This window comes from Tenebrio molitor, chromosome 9 (genome assembly GCF_963966145.1).
Source record: "Tenebrio molitor chromosome 9, icTenMoli1.1, whole genome shotgun sequence".
In the NCBI taxonomy this organism is placed as follows: domain Eukaryota; kingdom Metazoa; phylum Arthropoda; class Insecta; order Coleoptera; family Tenebrionidae; genus Tenebrio; species Tenebrio molitor.
The window spans coordinates 7,186,086-7,202,518 of NC_091054.1; the positions used below are offsets into that span (position 1 = coordinate 7,186,086).

The 16,433-nt window shown below is 36.4% G+C and overlaps 1 protein-coding gene across 1 annotated transcript in view; it reads right to left on the reverse strand.

The window, feature by feature from the left end:
- run (segmentation protein runt) overlaps positions 1-16,433 on the reverse strand; it is a 100,222-nt gene that overhangs the window by 12,511 nt on the left and 71,278 nt on the right. The window lies entirely within an intron of this gene.

The following is a 16,433-nucleotide window of genomic DNA, read 5'->3' on the forward strand; positions in this document are numbered from 1 at the left end:
ACTGGCAAAACGGAACGATTTCGTAGATGAGTTCGTCGGGGTCACGTGACCTGTACAAATCTGCGGCTTGGACAACGGAACAGGACAAGGCACACCGGACCGAACGCAAATATTGACGCGTTCGGTAATGAACGGATTCGGCGGCTCTCGCTGGAGCTGTCAAACGATGTCAAACGTCGTAATCAAACATCGTGATTTTGTGTTGTGCAAACGGGCGGTTTCTGGATGGAAAAAGAGAGGGTGCCAGGATGATAATAAATGAGCGAGTCCTCGACAGACGTCACTCTCTCAGACCATTACCTAAGCGGAAGTGCGCCTTTATGTGTGGGTGTTCGTGCTAACCTGCGCTTCCGGCTGCGCCCATGTGCACTCACTATCATTAACATCGTATCACTCATGCCCACCATTTTTACCTAATTTATTTACGCGCAATTATTAGCTCGTTACGGAAGGGCGCCGACGAGGGGGCGCTCGAGCGGCCGCAAAAATGATCGCTTCACGGGAATCGCCCCAAAAACACGACGTTGCGCGACATTACACGGCAGCAAAGGGACAAATTAAGTCCAGCCGGCAACTGCTAAATCTACTTGATAGTTATCGCGCATCTGGGGTAGCTTCAAATTAAGTGCAAGACTAAACTTCAAGAGTGCGAAATATCCATCTGCTGTTTTTCAAAAATCAATCAATTAAAAATGTATTTTATTACAAATCTAATACCGTGAGATCATTTAAATTTATAATTTAAGTAGGCGTTTTTTTTTTCTATGATTACGGATCCTGCCAATTGAGTCACAGAGGTTATGTAAATATTTTGACGTTTAGGGTTCTCATGTTCGAACGTTTTAATTTAAAAGAAATGAAGCACTAGAAAATATGTAATACAGTTTTATTGACAATCAGAGAAAAGTGTTCTCCCCCGGGTTGGATACAACTGTTAACTCCCCATTTCATATTTCATATTTTGTATTGAATTTTGAAGCGTCACTTTGACGATTCAAATCAAGTTATCAACAGTGTTGCCAATCTTATTTAAAAATCATAACCTACTTCAATTATAAATTTAAATGATCTCACGGTACCTAATAAGTAATAACATAAATGCTTCTAACATCGTAGTTGGCTGTGATTTAGCTATCCGTATAGATTTGCCGCCTCTTCTGGATTGGCAGGTTTGACATTTGACAGCTCATTTTGTAGTTTACATTGTTTATCAATGTTTATTAAGGTGTTATGAGTTAGTTAAGGTAGCAAAAGAAGTAGGGTACACTTGTATTATTGTCGTATTATTGAAATATTTAACAATGATAAGTGGATTTATTCAGTGTTTGTCGGCACCTTACAAAATATCTCAATGTTCTAAACCAGAACGTCTTTGGTGGTTCATATTAGAGATGTAATCAAGAAGATTTGTTCAGCTTGGAAGTGTAAATAAAGGAAAATCAAGTGGAAAGCTTCCAGAATATGAGAAGCTATTCAAGATTAAAGGAATGACTAGAGCACAATCCACAAACATTTTGTAATGTTTGGATATTTCAAAGTGTTTAAATGACAGTTTAAAGACTACAGGAAGAATCTACACATTACTACCGCAGTGTTGGTCAGAGATTGGGGCAAAACGTTTCTGGAAATAAGTGAAAAAGAGTAGTCAAATGTCTGGAACATATCAGTGAACATTTTTAGTTTGAAAACAAAACATTTGTTTTTGTCCTGTTCTCGTTTTTATCACCAGACAAAATTTATTGTCATGCCATATTGTCTCAATACTTTCAATCTTGAATTATGATCCGATCGAAAAAAAATTCTTTCCTCTTAGATCTGGTTAGATCAGACTTTTTTTGTTTAAAGCTTTTCCCTCAAGTTTCTCCTTGGAAGATGCAGCATGTATCGGGTGTTTCTTTTAAATTTCACCTCATAGTAGGCGTTGAAGAGTCGATTGTGAACGCACCAGGGAAAACAGATCACGGATCAGCTCTAACCTCACTTTTTGTCTAGTTCGTGTTTTTGCGCCCGTAATATGACAGTCAAAAAAAAACAACGTTTCTACATTTTTACTTCAATAATCACAAAGATGTCCTAACTAAATTAATGAAATGATTTCTCTCTTCTTGTTCTGCTGAACGCCATGTTTACCGAATATATATTTTTGGTCTGGGTTAGCTAACAATGAGTAAATATCAAAAACAAAGATTTCGGTCGACAACATACTAACCTGTAATTTCCAAAAGAGTCAACGCCCCTTGTTTTAGGCAACCAAGTAATCACATTAAATTACATGTAGTTTACATAATTTTTTGTTCGACACTGTCAGAATTTGAGAATTTTCTCCTGCGTGAACGGATTTTGATAAATGTCACAACTTGTCACAACGAAACGTCAAGGTAATTTTAAAGATTTTAAGCGAACAAAAGAACGTTGTATTCAACTCGCTCGTGTGTAAATTGGGCCTTTTTTGGCACGAGTGGGTCATTTTAAAACGCGAGTGAAACGAGCGTTTTAAAGGCCCACGAGTACATAGGTAGGTACATTAATTTTAACCGGTAACAGAATTCGTCATGATGAACAATTTTTCTATGTACCACATTTTCGAAATCGGCAATTTTTTTAAACATTTTCCCCCCCATAAATTAACGAGCCGTTCAGCCGTTTACGTAAACCTTCTAAGCACAGCGACCAGGTAGCGTGGTCTCCAGTGGCGGGTAGCGAAATTCGTGAACAATTTTAAACAATTTTAACTCATTAACAAGAACGTTTACAAAAAAAAAAATATTTAGAAAAGTTGTTGTTCTTGATGAGTTTTATTACCAGTTAAAATTAATGTACTTATTTCTGTTACACGTTGTATTTAGTATCATACAAACTTTAACCGGTGGTAGATTCCAACCCCCAGACACAATGTCAAGGTTCTAAGGTTAAAATTGTTGAAGATAAAGCATGTTGAAGAATGTACTACCACCTTTTAAAAACTGCAGATAAATGAAAATATTTTACGTTGAAACATACTTTATAATACCAACATTTTTTCTATCAACAATTGTTTGCGTCTATTATGACATTCATGACATTTGTTATACATAGGACGAAAAGTGGAATAATTTAGCTAAGAATGGCATTTATTAATAGTGAAAAAACCGATATTATGATTTTTGTCAATTTTTTATGTATGACTCAAAATTTTATTGTCAAGAGCCTTTTGAGACCGGAATCTGTCACTGGTTAAAATATTTATGAAACTATATGAATCACCCTGTATGTTTTTGTGCTATATTGTTGTGTTCAATTGTTCAATAAAATTTTGCTCAATTGTACAGATGAAATTTGTTGTGGAGTGATTTGGTTTTAATTATTTCTGATTGTGTATTTTAACATTGTCTTACAGTCCCTTGTTTTTAGGCAACCAAGTAATCATGTAAGATTACTTTTAGTATGGTGCAGTTACACTACGCATTGTAGGTGGTAAATTTCACAGCCAAGTAGTGAATGAGAAAGAATTACAATAACTCCGTGGATATCGTTGAAACAATATTTATTTACTGATTAGCTTGACCGTCTAATTTTATCAGTTTGATTTCACCAAAGGGTCACACGTTTTGCAGGTGTTAGTAACTTGACCGTCACAATTGACAGACGGCCGGTGATTCAAGATCAGTCCGTGAGGGGCGTTAATTACGAGGTCTTCTTGGCCAAATGGTTGCGTGTTTAATGGTCCGCAGCGAACGTTGCGGTCCTAAATAATAATTAGGAATTTTTAGTGAGCCTTCCTTCTCTCGGTGCGCGCCTAACCCGCTGACCCATTTCCAGGATTCCGGCATTAATTTAAGAGACGCGTCCGCCCAACGGACATATGGTAAAGGGTTGTAAACGTCCCAAATCATTTATTACCATTTAATTGGTCCTAATTGGGCTGAACGTTCGCGATCCGTCGTTTTTTTCACGACGCATCTGTTCCGAATTGATCAGCGGACGAGGGTGTCGATGGTAGGAAAGGGTTGTACGTCAGGTTCACCAATCGCCATCCATATTCCCGTAGGTGTCAGGGCACACCGCTTCTCATTAAAACACTGTCCAAGCTGCAATTAGTTTCACGGACTACAAATTGCGTTATTCGTCTTTGCCATTCCGCCGTTAAAATCGTTTTGGGTGCCGTCGACGTCGTCTGATCGATTCTTCCTGGTCTTATGTGTGTGTGTGTGTGCGATGGGGTTTTTGAGCTCGTGTTGTTGGGCGTCGCGGCGCCCGGAGGGGACGCCGGGGGGAGGGACCACCCCTGCGGTGGGTAACTGGCCAGCCTGCCCTCATTAGCGTGTAAAACTCGGGTTAGGTACAGTTTTATCATGCGTTTCCGCATGCAACGAATTAAATGCAATGTGCGAAGAACAGGGGCGCCGCCGCCGACGCCTTTATGGGGGCATCTCGACCCAAACCAACCGGAATTTTAACCAAAAACAAACAAAAGGGTTACCAGTTTTACGATGGATGAAACAATAGCGGCAGGATCATTCACAGCAGTGGCGTAGAAGTGACAGGTGCCTTGGATATTAAAAGGACACCATTGACAAGACATATCATTTCCATGTCAATCCGTCAAACACCTAGATTCCTAAATTTTTAAATTTAAATTATAGGTTTTGACAGATAGATAATTCTAATGGTGTAAAGATTTTTATCATATTAGAGCTAAATTTAGATTTCTTGATAATACTTTTTTTTTGGCTCTTTTTCATTTTGTGTTTCAAAATGATTTCCATTATTATTAGAGTACGTTCAGGTTAAAAAGTACATGGGCGGTTCTATGATTTACGTGATAATCAATCAGGCTGGATATCACGTGACGTGTACTTTTCAGTTGGAACAAGTATTCCTAACACCTTTTACATTAAAAATGTTATTTTTAGTTCAGTACGTATTGTAAAATGTAAATAATTTTTCGAAAAATATTGTATCTAATTTTTGAACATACCGGATGCTGACGTGTAGGTATTACTTAAAAAATTTGCTTTTGGGAGTTGCCTTTTCCTGGCGGGATTTTTTCATGCGTTTAAATATTCAAGGGTCACGAATCGCGAGTCGTCCGTGTGAACCAAGTATTTTTGCTCAATCCGGGAACGAGTTGATTGTTTCCGTGTCGGGACAGGGTCGCCAACCGTGTCGTAATTAAATGAGACAGTTATAGAATTATAACTCGGTTTGACTGACATCTTCAGTAATGAATGTTAATTTGATGAAATAGAGATGTAAATATTAGAGTGAACCCCTCTGCTCCTCGGTGTTCTCACCGGGGCACACTTGGCAGAGTGCACAATGAATTCGGTGAAGCAGAAGATTACAAGAATTAGTTTACAATAGGAATCGAGGGATGCCAACTGAGAAACATTGGGACGGCGTTGTAGACACGACATCAACATCGGCTGTCTGCGTCCATTTTTCATGAATGTGTAGCTCCTGTAATCGATTGGCAATTTATTTATTTATCGGTGCGTTTATAACAGAAATGTAAATTAGATTTAATAATTAACGGGACGAATGGGATAGTTAAGGCCCGCGCGGACGAATATCACGGATGACAAGAGACCGTCAACACAAATTACAGTAAACCGCATGAATATTAAGCAGTTAGCTCGGTAAATAAAACCAAAATAACACAAAATCACACTAAAGTTCTCTAAAATATCCAACGCTTTAAAACGCCCCATCCATTATTAACCGGACATGCAATTCCACTAAAAACATCGATAACGACCACCAAGCCTAAAAAACGAAAAGTGCCAAAAGGAAAAAATGCGACATGCTCGTTCAGTTTTGTTCCGTATTTTGTTCGTTTTTTCTTTTCGGGACGACTCTTGTGCTGCTTACGTGGCGAAAAATTTACAAGGACGGAAACAGGATATCGGAGACGGAAATTCGTTTCTTACCGGACTCTTGCCGCGAGAACGGCTGTTTCCGGGGCAGATCCGCCGTCGAGGATTCTTTTTTCTCGGCTAATTGTTCTTGCAAATTGAACAGCGACAGAGAGGAAAGTGGCGCCCTCGAAACACCTGTTTGCGACGTACACGGAGTGGCCCATACATTTTTATTATTTAACAGGGATACATTCTTGTAAAACATCAATGTCACAAAAGTTTTCTGTTATTGTTAGTCAGTATTTGTTTACTTATTTATTTAAGGAAACTACCGTGCGATCGAAAATAAAGAAAATCGAGATGGCCATGATTAATACACTTCAGTTGGCAGCACGTAAAAATTGAATTCAAATGTCAGCAGATGTCATTAATTATAATAGTAACTGTCATTCCGGACTTTCAAGGCACTTACCAACAACTTGCCTTGATTATTTTGTTTTTCCATACCTGAAAAACAACTGCAATTTAAGTGATGTCCCGACTTTGCGAAGGTCATTTGAAAACATGAAGCGAAGAGAGTAGCATTATGTTTGGAAGCTAAAGACAGACATTTCGAACATTTACTCTAGTTCATAAATATGATTGGAGCTCCTCATGATTGTTTTACAACCGACAGGTCACACATAATGCACACCATTATGAAAATCAAGATTTCAACATTCTCAAAATTACATAACTTTAAGACTGACATGTAATTGAAATTTTAACGAGTTGCCAACTCTAAATTTGTTTTTTTTTTTCGATCTCACGGTATATTTTGATTAAAATTTTGTGTAAATATCAATAATCTGAAATATCAAAAAAATATATTTATTAAAAAAAATTATTTAAATTTGTGATAACAATAATATTAAAAATGTGTGTCAGGATTCAAACAGTGTTTGTGAACAGATAAACTAGTCCATTTGAATTTCCATGAAGTCAGGAGCTTATAAATATTACGACAAAAGATAAATGAAAAGGCTATCAAGTTATTTGTAGCAGAGTTCATCGAGTAATTAATTATAGCGTTAGGTAACTTCCAACACTCAATTAAACAGAGTTGACCCACTTTTTTAAATTAACTCGTTTAGTAAACATCAATACCACTTAGATAAAAAATGATTTTACAAAATGGAGAGAAAGAAGATTGATTTTGTTGATTTTTGAATCGTAAAAAGTATCATTTTTGAACATTTATTTAGTTACCAAGAATGTCTGTAAAAAGAATGGCCCACTAATGGTTCCTTGTGGTATTTTCAATAATTTATTAAGTTATTTAGTTGGAACCAAATTGGATGATTACTCATAGGCCTTTAAAGCGCTCGTTTCACTCACGTTTTAAACTGGCCCACTCATACCAAAAAAAGCCCAATTTACACACGAACTCGTTAAATAAACTACTATGACCAGAGCCCAGCGCAATAAAATTCAAATTTTAAAATTTCGGTAATTGTTCACTTCAACTACTTCTGGAATTTTCGCGTTTTTTCTGGCTGGACAGCCTCAGGGCGTCCTCCTAGATGGTTTCCCACCATTCAAACCTTGTGCAAATGCCTTTTTTTCTCTTGTTGTGTTTCAAGGTCGCGTCAAGGTCGCGCCAATGTCTTAGTATAACAAAAGGGTAAGGAAAATTCATTTGCACAAGGTTTGAGTGGTGGAAAACGATGTAGGAGGACGCCCTGAGGCTGTCTAGCCACAAAAAACGGGAAAATTCCAGAAGTAGTTAAAGTGAACAATGACCAAAATTTCTTTCGATATCATTTTCATTTTTTTATGAGCGATAAAAAATGAACATCCAATAATATGTATTTTTATAAATTGTAAAAATATAAAATTCCGAATTTTATTTCCATTGAATAACAAAAACATTCTATTCCCTTTTCCGCCTTTTTCTTTTTAACTTTTTCAACTTAAATAACAAAAATTACGTTTTAAACAATCAGAAATTTTGTACACCCGGTATAGCGTTGACACGACGCAAACGTAATTCTTTTTGCACTCTTACACGTTTTTTAATGAAAAAAGTATCGTACAGAGTGCCTCGAAAATGTAAAAATTGAAAACATTGTTTTTCCATTTGTATCAAGTTACCTGTTTTCCGTCCCACGTTCCGCATTATTTAGGTACGTTATTCGGACGTCGAATAACGAGATACGACCCCGATTCGGTAATTTTTCTCTCCAAATCCGTCCCGCCAATGTAATCTTTTCCGCGAATTGTAATAAGTTTAAAATCCGGACCCAATCATCCATTTTTGCTACGTCCGCCGCCGTTGACAGGTGATTGGCAACACTGAATCAAAAACCCTGGCGGCGAACAACGCGGCATCGTAATTGCGTTCACAATCGAGCCATTTCGATAATTCCCCTTCGAGTTCCGAAAAAACTGTGCAGGTCGCGCCATCTGTGCAGCGGCGGCTCAACGAGACATACATGCCAACCATGCATGGTTCTGGTTCACGTATCGACTGAAATTTTTCAGTTTTCGGCGGCGCTGAAGCCGCAATCGAATCATCGAATTTAATCAATTCCGGACGCTTACAAAGCACGTGTCGTCATTATCGCGGCTCGGACATCTGTCCAAGGGACAAACTAGTTTGCACGGCCTACTTCGCACTGAATAATAAACCAGAACGTGACACATACGCGTTAATTTTTAACACGTGCCCCTTGTTTGGACAAGGTCCGGACCTGGAAACGTTATCATCGACATCTGCCAAACTCGGATCGGCCAAAATAAATAAAATTCCGGTCAAGAATAAATCACGCCCACGCGGAACGCCATTAATCATCGCTCTTTTGTTGGCCACCCTGGTAATGATTGTTTAGTAACGGGAGCATGGAGCACGTGGAGTTCCGTTTACAGTTTTCACAGAGCTTCCGGTATTTTGTTGGGTGGTCGGGGTTATACAGTGCGATCACCTTCAGATGTTTCCGAGTTATTAAACTCGAACAGATGGCGCTATTGTGCGGGTTAGTCTCTCGATTCGGTGATTAATCGGATGATTGGTGGGGTTGGTTCCTTGCATAATTCTGAAGGTGGTGTGCCTGGTGTGATGACGGGAGGTGGAATTCACGGTTTTGACAAACTGCGCGGGGCCTTATGGACCATTTATTTTACTCGTAGTTGTGAAATCTGTCATTTTTAGCATGACTTTGCCTTGCCGCCTGTTGAACCCCTGACAAATTGCTTTTTAACGAATTGCTATGTTTTATTTTATTGGGCTCGCTGCGGGCAAAAAGGAACCGATAATAATGGAACAATTATTTTCACTTGTTTTATTTCTCACTCGACACATTTTTTTAAATGTTAATTTATTAATTTTTTTTCAAGCATCATTTACCCTATGATGAAACTTGGACTAATTTCCTTTAAAGTTTATTTTGTGACGTTTTCACTTGATCACCCTGTATACAACGGACAAGCACTTTTTTTTTCAAATTTGGACTGAAAACATTTGATTCATTTTTAATCATTTAATCAATCAAAATGCCATATTTTTTTCTAAAACTGATGTTCTGTCGTAGTCAAATTTCTCTAAAAATGACAAAAACTTCAAAAAAAATTGGCTTTTTTAGAAATCATAATGCATGAGATTCTTTCGAATTATCTCAGAGCTACTCATTGTTTCGGTTTAATTGAGTCATTAGCACTAACATTATCATTACTAGATACGTAGGTATTATTATCATATCATTAAGGTACTATTGGTTGCAAAAAAAAACGGGAAATGAAAATTTTCCTAATGTAAATTTGGTTTTGTCCATTTGTCAATTAGTTGTCTACTTCACAATATCTATCAAATAATTTCTAAAAATGTCATTGAATTTTGACAATAATTCTATTCTAATCTATTTCGCGTAAGAAGGTTTCACAGTATGAAAAAATTGTCAAAATGTGTCAATTTTATTCTGACAGTTCCCGTACCTATATTATACTCGTAATGCAAAATGGTTGTCGACGCAGCAGGCCATGAACATGCACACCGGCCTTACAAAAAGTAACTAAATATCAATTATGACAGTTTGAGGTTATGAGCTAAAAGAAATGACAAGCAAAGTAAAAAAGTGAATACATTTTAGCTGACATATTAATGAAAATCTAAATGACATGATCGGGAGAAATAACAATTGTTTATAATAATCACCAAATTTTCTAATGTTGTCAGATCTTTTTTGGTTAGAAGCGTTATTTATTAAGTTGGCGAATGTTTAAAAAGAGAAAATTATAAAGCCTTCGTTCTTTAAAATGTTCTTTACCTTGACATTTCTTTGACAATTGAAATGTAAACCACAAGACTCTAAAATTACTATAAATGGCCGTACTGCTAACATAAATTTGAATTTTTTTAACGGATTTTTTTAAAACATTTTCATGATCATTTCAAAAATCGCACCCTCCAGGCTGATGCACGAATATACAATTGCGTGCGACCCCTCTGCAATATTAAAGTGTTGCAAGGTCCGGGGAACCCCACGCAAATAACACGAATGACGTATGTGCAATTACGGTAGATGTACGACATTCCGCGGCCCACGTCGTATATTAATTCCAAGACCCCGATCGTGCTGACCCCTACAAACGGCCTTCCTCACTCCCCCGCACTTCCTCAACCCCATCCTCTTCATTACAATGCAAAGTATTATCTCTAACTGGCCATCTGTACGTCTAAGCTTCTACACTGCACTTTCCGCCGCCCTCCCCGCCCCCGACGTCGCCGATTTCTCCGTTCGCCGCAAAAAAAATTGAAAAAACGCCACCGACCCGCCGACGAAAGGGTGCTTTTTATGGGGTGGCTTATTGCGATTTCAAGGAAACTCGCCGCCGTCGAAATTCCACTAACAAGGTCCGTTTTCGTTAACAGTGTACTTTTCAACCCTTGCTTCATATATTCACCCCTTGGACAGTGGCCGGTTAAATCCACCCTTTACTTTATGTCCGAACCCTCATTGCGACGTTGCGAAAACGCGGTCCGGATTTTATTACAAACATAATTTAGGCAGAGATTTTATAATTCGCTGTTTAGGTAAATTAACCGTTCGGGGATGAATTCCGCGAGATGGTCCTTCGTGAATATTTGATGGCGGCGGATCACGTGTCGCGTCTCGTTTCCGGTCGACGGAAAAGTCGCCACGAGAGGGACCCGGAGTTGTCCGGTCCGGCGAAAAACGACAAACGGAACCGGAGTTGCACGTGCAGCTGGCGTGACATCAATTTTACCTTAAACTCGACATTTTTCAATCTATTAATTCTGCATTTATTGTCTGTTGGGTGCAGCCGACCCCCAGAGATTCAAAAACACTACTTTCATTGTTTTTGATTTCTAAAAAAAAAGATTTTTCGATTTTTCGTTTTTCCCCCCAGTGACGGTCACGTTTTAGTTTGTAATTTTTCTTTTGTACTGTTTGACCTCCCTCCACTCGATGTACCGCTCGGTTGAAATCGCGGCCGTGAGCATTTCCCATTTTACCCTAGTAATTAAACTAACAACCGCTAGGGTGGACACGCTGCACAAAAATGCAGCTTTAAAGTCTTATTCAGACTTGATTTAAGATCGAATTTGGCCTGACCGGACCTCGGCTAAAGAACGGATAATGCGGATCGTTTCCCAAATCGCAGATGTTGTCCGGAATGCTTTAGTTTCGCAATCGACACGTTCGATTCCGGCATAAATAATTTCACGTTTTGCAGGGACGACGATGAATAAATTAAAAACGGCCCGAGTGAAATAAATAAATGCGAAACGGCGTTTACGCGTTCTCGTAAAGGGAAACGGCGGAACGGCACGAGATAAGTCTATTAAATGGATTTTAAAAGGTCCACAACTTTAAAACGCTCATGTGATGTGTCTCTGTTGGCGTGTTCTTTATGGGCCGTAATTTTTGGGGAATTCGGCCGAAATGGGCCAAATATTTAACTAAACAGAATTATTTGCCGCAGCAATAAAACCAGAAGAATTCGTGATTGGCACGTCACCTTAATACCTGGTGGCAAAGAAAATTACCTCTTCCTTGTTTTCAGTTTTTTAAGTTTTTAAGTTCATTTATTCAAATCGGATAAAAATAAGCAAGATACAGCATCAAAGGTTTTTCGTCAGTACTTACGTAATACCGTGCGATCGAAAATTAAAAAAAATTGAGATGGCCATGATTAATACACTTCAGTTGGCAGCACCTAAAAAGTTAATTCAAATGTCATCAGATATCATTAATTACAATAGTAACTGTCATTCCGGACTTTCAAGGCACTTACCAACAACTTGCCTTGACTATTTTGTTTTTCCATACCTGAAAAATAACGTGTTCAAAAACAAGCCTGGCACAATTCCCGAATTAATGCAAGTAATTACTGATAACTGCAATTTAACTGATGTCCCGACTTTGCGAAGGTCATTTGAAAACATGAAGCGAAGAGAGTAGCATTATGTTTGGAAGCTGAAGACAGATATTTCGAACATTTCCTCTAGTTCCTAAATACGATTGGAGCTTCTCATGATTCTTTTACAACCGACAGGTCACACATAATTCACACCTTTATGAAAATCAAGATTTCAACTTTCTCAAAATCACTAACCTAACTTTTAAGACTGACATCTGATAATTGAAATTTTAACGAATTACCAACTGAAATTTTTGGTCAGCCAACTCTAATTTTTTTTTTCGATCTCAAGGTACTTACCTATACATAGGTATATTATTGTTTTAACCCCCCTAAAAAATTTTGCTTCGCTTAAAATCTTTATTCTCCACTCTCTTTCTCATTACACATCCTCTCCCTTAAATTTTCAATAATAATTCGCTTTCTAAAACTCTTTTTACATACAAAGTAAGACATTGTACCGACATATTTTTATATACAATTTTTTTTTAACATTTTGAAACATCCTTAGATTTATGTAGCCGTTAGATTACCTTACGAGTATTGTATAAAAGTATTGTTACTGTAGACACATGAAAACTTCTTATCACGAATAGACAAAGTTATGTCGATTATATCGAGCGATCAAATTAATTTGTAATCGAGTCATCTATGGATTTGAATACGTATGTCTTTTGCCATTGATATGTCGAGATCTAACCTGTGTTTCAAGCTGTGTTTATTGGAGCGTCGAGTTCAAGTAACGACATACGATTTGGGATGCATGGATAACTCGATTACAAATTAATTTGATCGCTCTTTATTTGTGGTGCTGTCACGAATGTCACCCACGCTTGAATTAGAATATTCTCAAGTGTGGGAGACATGAGTGAGAACACCACAAAAATAGTCTACTTAACTTTGACTGAGAGTGGTATTCGAGGGACTATTCAGCGAACAAAATTTATCATTAATTTTCTTGATAATCTAACCGATAATTTTCACTAGTGATGAATAATCAGGAAATTTTTATTATCATTATTATTATTATTATTGATTTAAATTGTTGCTGAGGCAAACCTATTTAGCAATTTAGTTCTGATTGGTCCAGAAATGACAAATCGTGCATTTTTATTGGAGAGTTTGTTGTGAGTTGAATAGTCACTATTATTCCCGATTTATTATTATTTATACATTCCTTAAAATATCAACCGTGTATAATACCACAATACTTTTAACATACTGCCTAAATAAAAAAGATTTTCTTAAAGGATCACTAGATTCTACTCTAACGACAATACCTCAAATACCCATAAGAACTTGCACGTACCACTAAGTGTTGATGCATCCTTTATTAATTGTCGATTGATATTTTTTTTCAAATGTGACAAATTATGTATGTATCTAGGTATATTCAAATTTTGAAAAAAGTGTGTGTCGTTATCTGTTGTTTTCATGATTAATATAATACATGTGTACTAAAAACAAAAGCATAAATATAAAATTTTAAAATATGTACATGCATAAATAAAAATAATAGTATATGCAGGTTTGCTAGTACATAGTAGTAGTAGTACCTAGTAGTAGTATAGACCAGCTAACACCTGTCTCTGAACTGAACATTCTCAAGCCTGAAGAAGTAGTAATCAGTAAATAACAATGCCGCAGAAAGCAATCATCGTAACTCTCCTGGTTGTGGTTGTTTTCTTCATAATGCACGTCTCAGCTGGGAAGGGTAAGTATTTTTCTTATATTTCTGTCAGTTTTATCTTATTTTTGCATTTTCTTCTATTTACAGAGGATCAAGAAAAAGCAGCATTTTAAAAATACCGAATACTATAAAAGATACTGTTTTCTGCTATTTTTTTATTTGAATATGTCGCACTGCATTATAAAAATGAATAAAAAAAATAAACACTGCACAAATACGTATACGTCAGAGTCTTTTTTAATCTGTATTCGTCAACATAAAAACTCTTTCGAAAGAAAATCCTTTACCCCTTACAAAAATTGTTCATAATTTAGTTACCTAGAGTTTTATATTTTCCAAACATTTTGTGTTTGCAGAATACTCCATATTTTCTCACTTTTGGGAGTTTCGCAGGAAACTAATGGTTATAGGCGAAAGTCTTAGAGAAAGTTTAGGTATTAATATTAAGCAGCATGAAAAAAAACCCACAAAAATGTTGTCTGTAATTTAAGATAAATTAACTTTTGTGATATTTGAAAACCAGTCATGCCTGATTCGATAAACAAGGATCGCAAATAAATTTATGTTTTGTGCATTTTATTACTTGTTAAATGTAATGATTTTATTCTGTTAAATGGTGGCTCCCCAAGCAAATTAAAAATGTATTTTTCTACTAGAGTTTGGAAAACTTCAACATTGTAATACTAATTTGAGTTAGGAAAAGTGAAAAATTTCCTACTATGGGCGGAAATAATATTTCAACACTAAAAGTTCAATTTTGGTCGTCTCCTGGGATACGTAACGTAAAACCTGGTATTTAATTGAGACAAAAGCTTAAACGCCTTCACAATTTTTCATTAATAAATTGTTTCTCTATGGTAACGAAAGCAGAACAATTTTGATTTCGCTTTTTAATTTAGAAATAATTAATAGTATATTAAAAATATCCAAATTTTATGTATTTTCCAAACTCCAGTAGAAAAAATCATGTGTGCAATTCGTAGGAAAAGTGTTTTTTCCTTACTCGACGCGTTTTTAATCTCGACTTCGTCTCGATTAAAAATCCCGCATCTCGTAAGGAAAAAAATCACTTTTCCTAACTTATTGCACAAATAGCTATTTTGTATTGTGTCTGGCACGCTAGCTATTATTGAAATTTTTTAATAAACAAAGGTCAAAACGTTGTCATGAGCCAAACAGTGATTTTCATGATAATACGATTAGTCACACTGAGTGTCAACATTTTTTTAATGTAACTGAGCCTGCGCCCTGACGAGCGAGAGTTTATTTCAAATTTGAAAAAGATTTCGGCTGATTTCTCATTAAATTTGTTTTGAAAATGAATTCACGGAAGAAAGGTACGGGAAGTGAAGTGAAGATAACCTCAACTATGATTTGGTGTAAAATTGTTATACAGCTGGTCCATATGCGCACATTTTAGGGTGGTACTTAATTTTGACACTGACAATTGTTTATTAAAAAAATGTCACTATAAACTTTACCTAAGAGTTTCCCCTGTAGCTTCAGTTTCTTGAAAAGCCAACCACCCAAATTCCAATCTTCCAATAGATTACCTAAAAATTAACCATTTTTTCTTATCTTTCTTTGTTTTTAATCAATGTAAGCCATTACCAGCTAATATTTTACACGTTACCTAGACTTTAGTGCCGCCAAGATTTTTTAAATTATGATTTGTAAATTTCAGACATTATTCCTCTAGTTTGATTTAAAAAAAAATAGTTTTTGTTGTTGTGTTCATAAGCACGAGTCGCAGACGAGTGGTTTACTTCCGAACAACAACAAAACTATGAGTAAAAAGCAAGAAAAAATTTACGAAGATGGAATTCATGTGGACGTGAAGAGAAGCCAACACCAACTAATTATTTAAGATGATTTTTACTGTTTGAATCTTTGAATTTTTTTCGTCGCTATGATAACCGTAGATACCAAATGCAAGCTATCTGTTGGATGTTTGCAAGCGTGCGACTTACTAACTCATTTTTTTCAAATAGTTGAAACATTTTTTCGGCTTCCCTAACTTCTCTTTACCTTTCACTTTAGGTTACGGTAGTTGCGATTTCCCTAACGATGTTGTAAATTTCTGAGGGAGATTTACAACATCGATGGTATGCACGGTCAATTTTCTCTTTTTCAGTTACTGTTGCTAAAGGTTTCATACGTTACTTGAATTTAGTGTAAAAAACCACATTTACATGTACTATTTTCCGATAAATGTATGTATTTCTTTAATTTTTATTGACTAATAAATAATCATATAGGGTAAGCGATGTAGTGGATGGAGTAACGTTTATTTAAAGTTTATCAATACAAACAAGTTAAGCTATAACTCATATAACAAAAAAATAAATCATTTAAAAAAAATGTATTTTGCCATCTATCCCAACCTGTCAGGGATAGATGGCACAAACTAAAATCAATTGTTTTGTATAAACAGGAGCATACAAAAATGTCTTACGGCATCTTACGGCAATGCTTTCCATAATGTC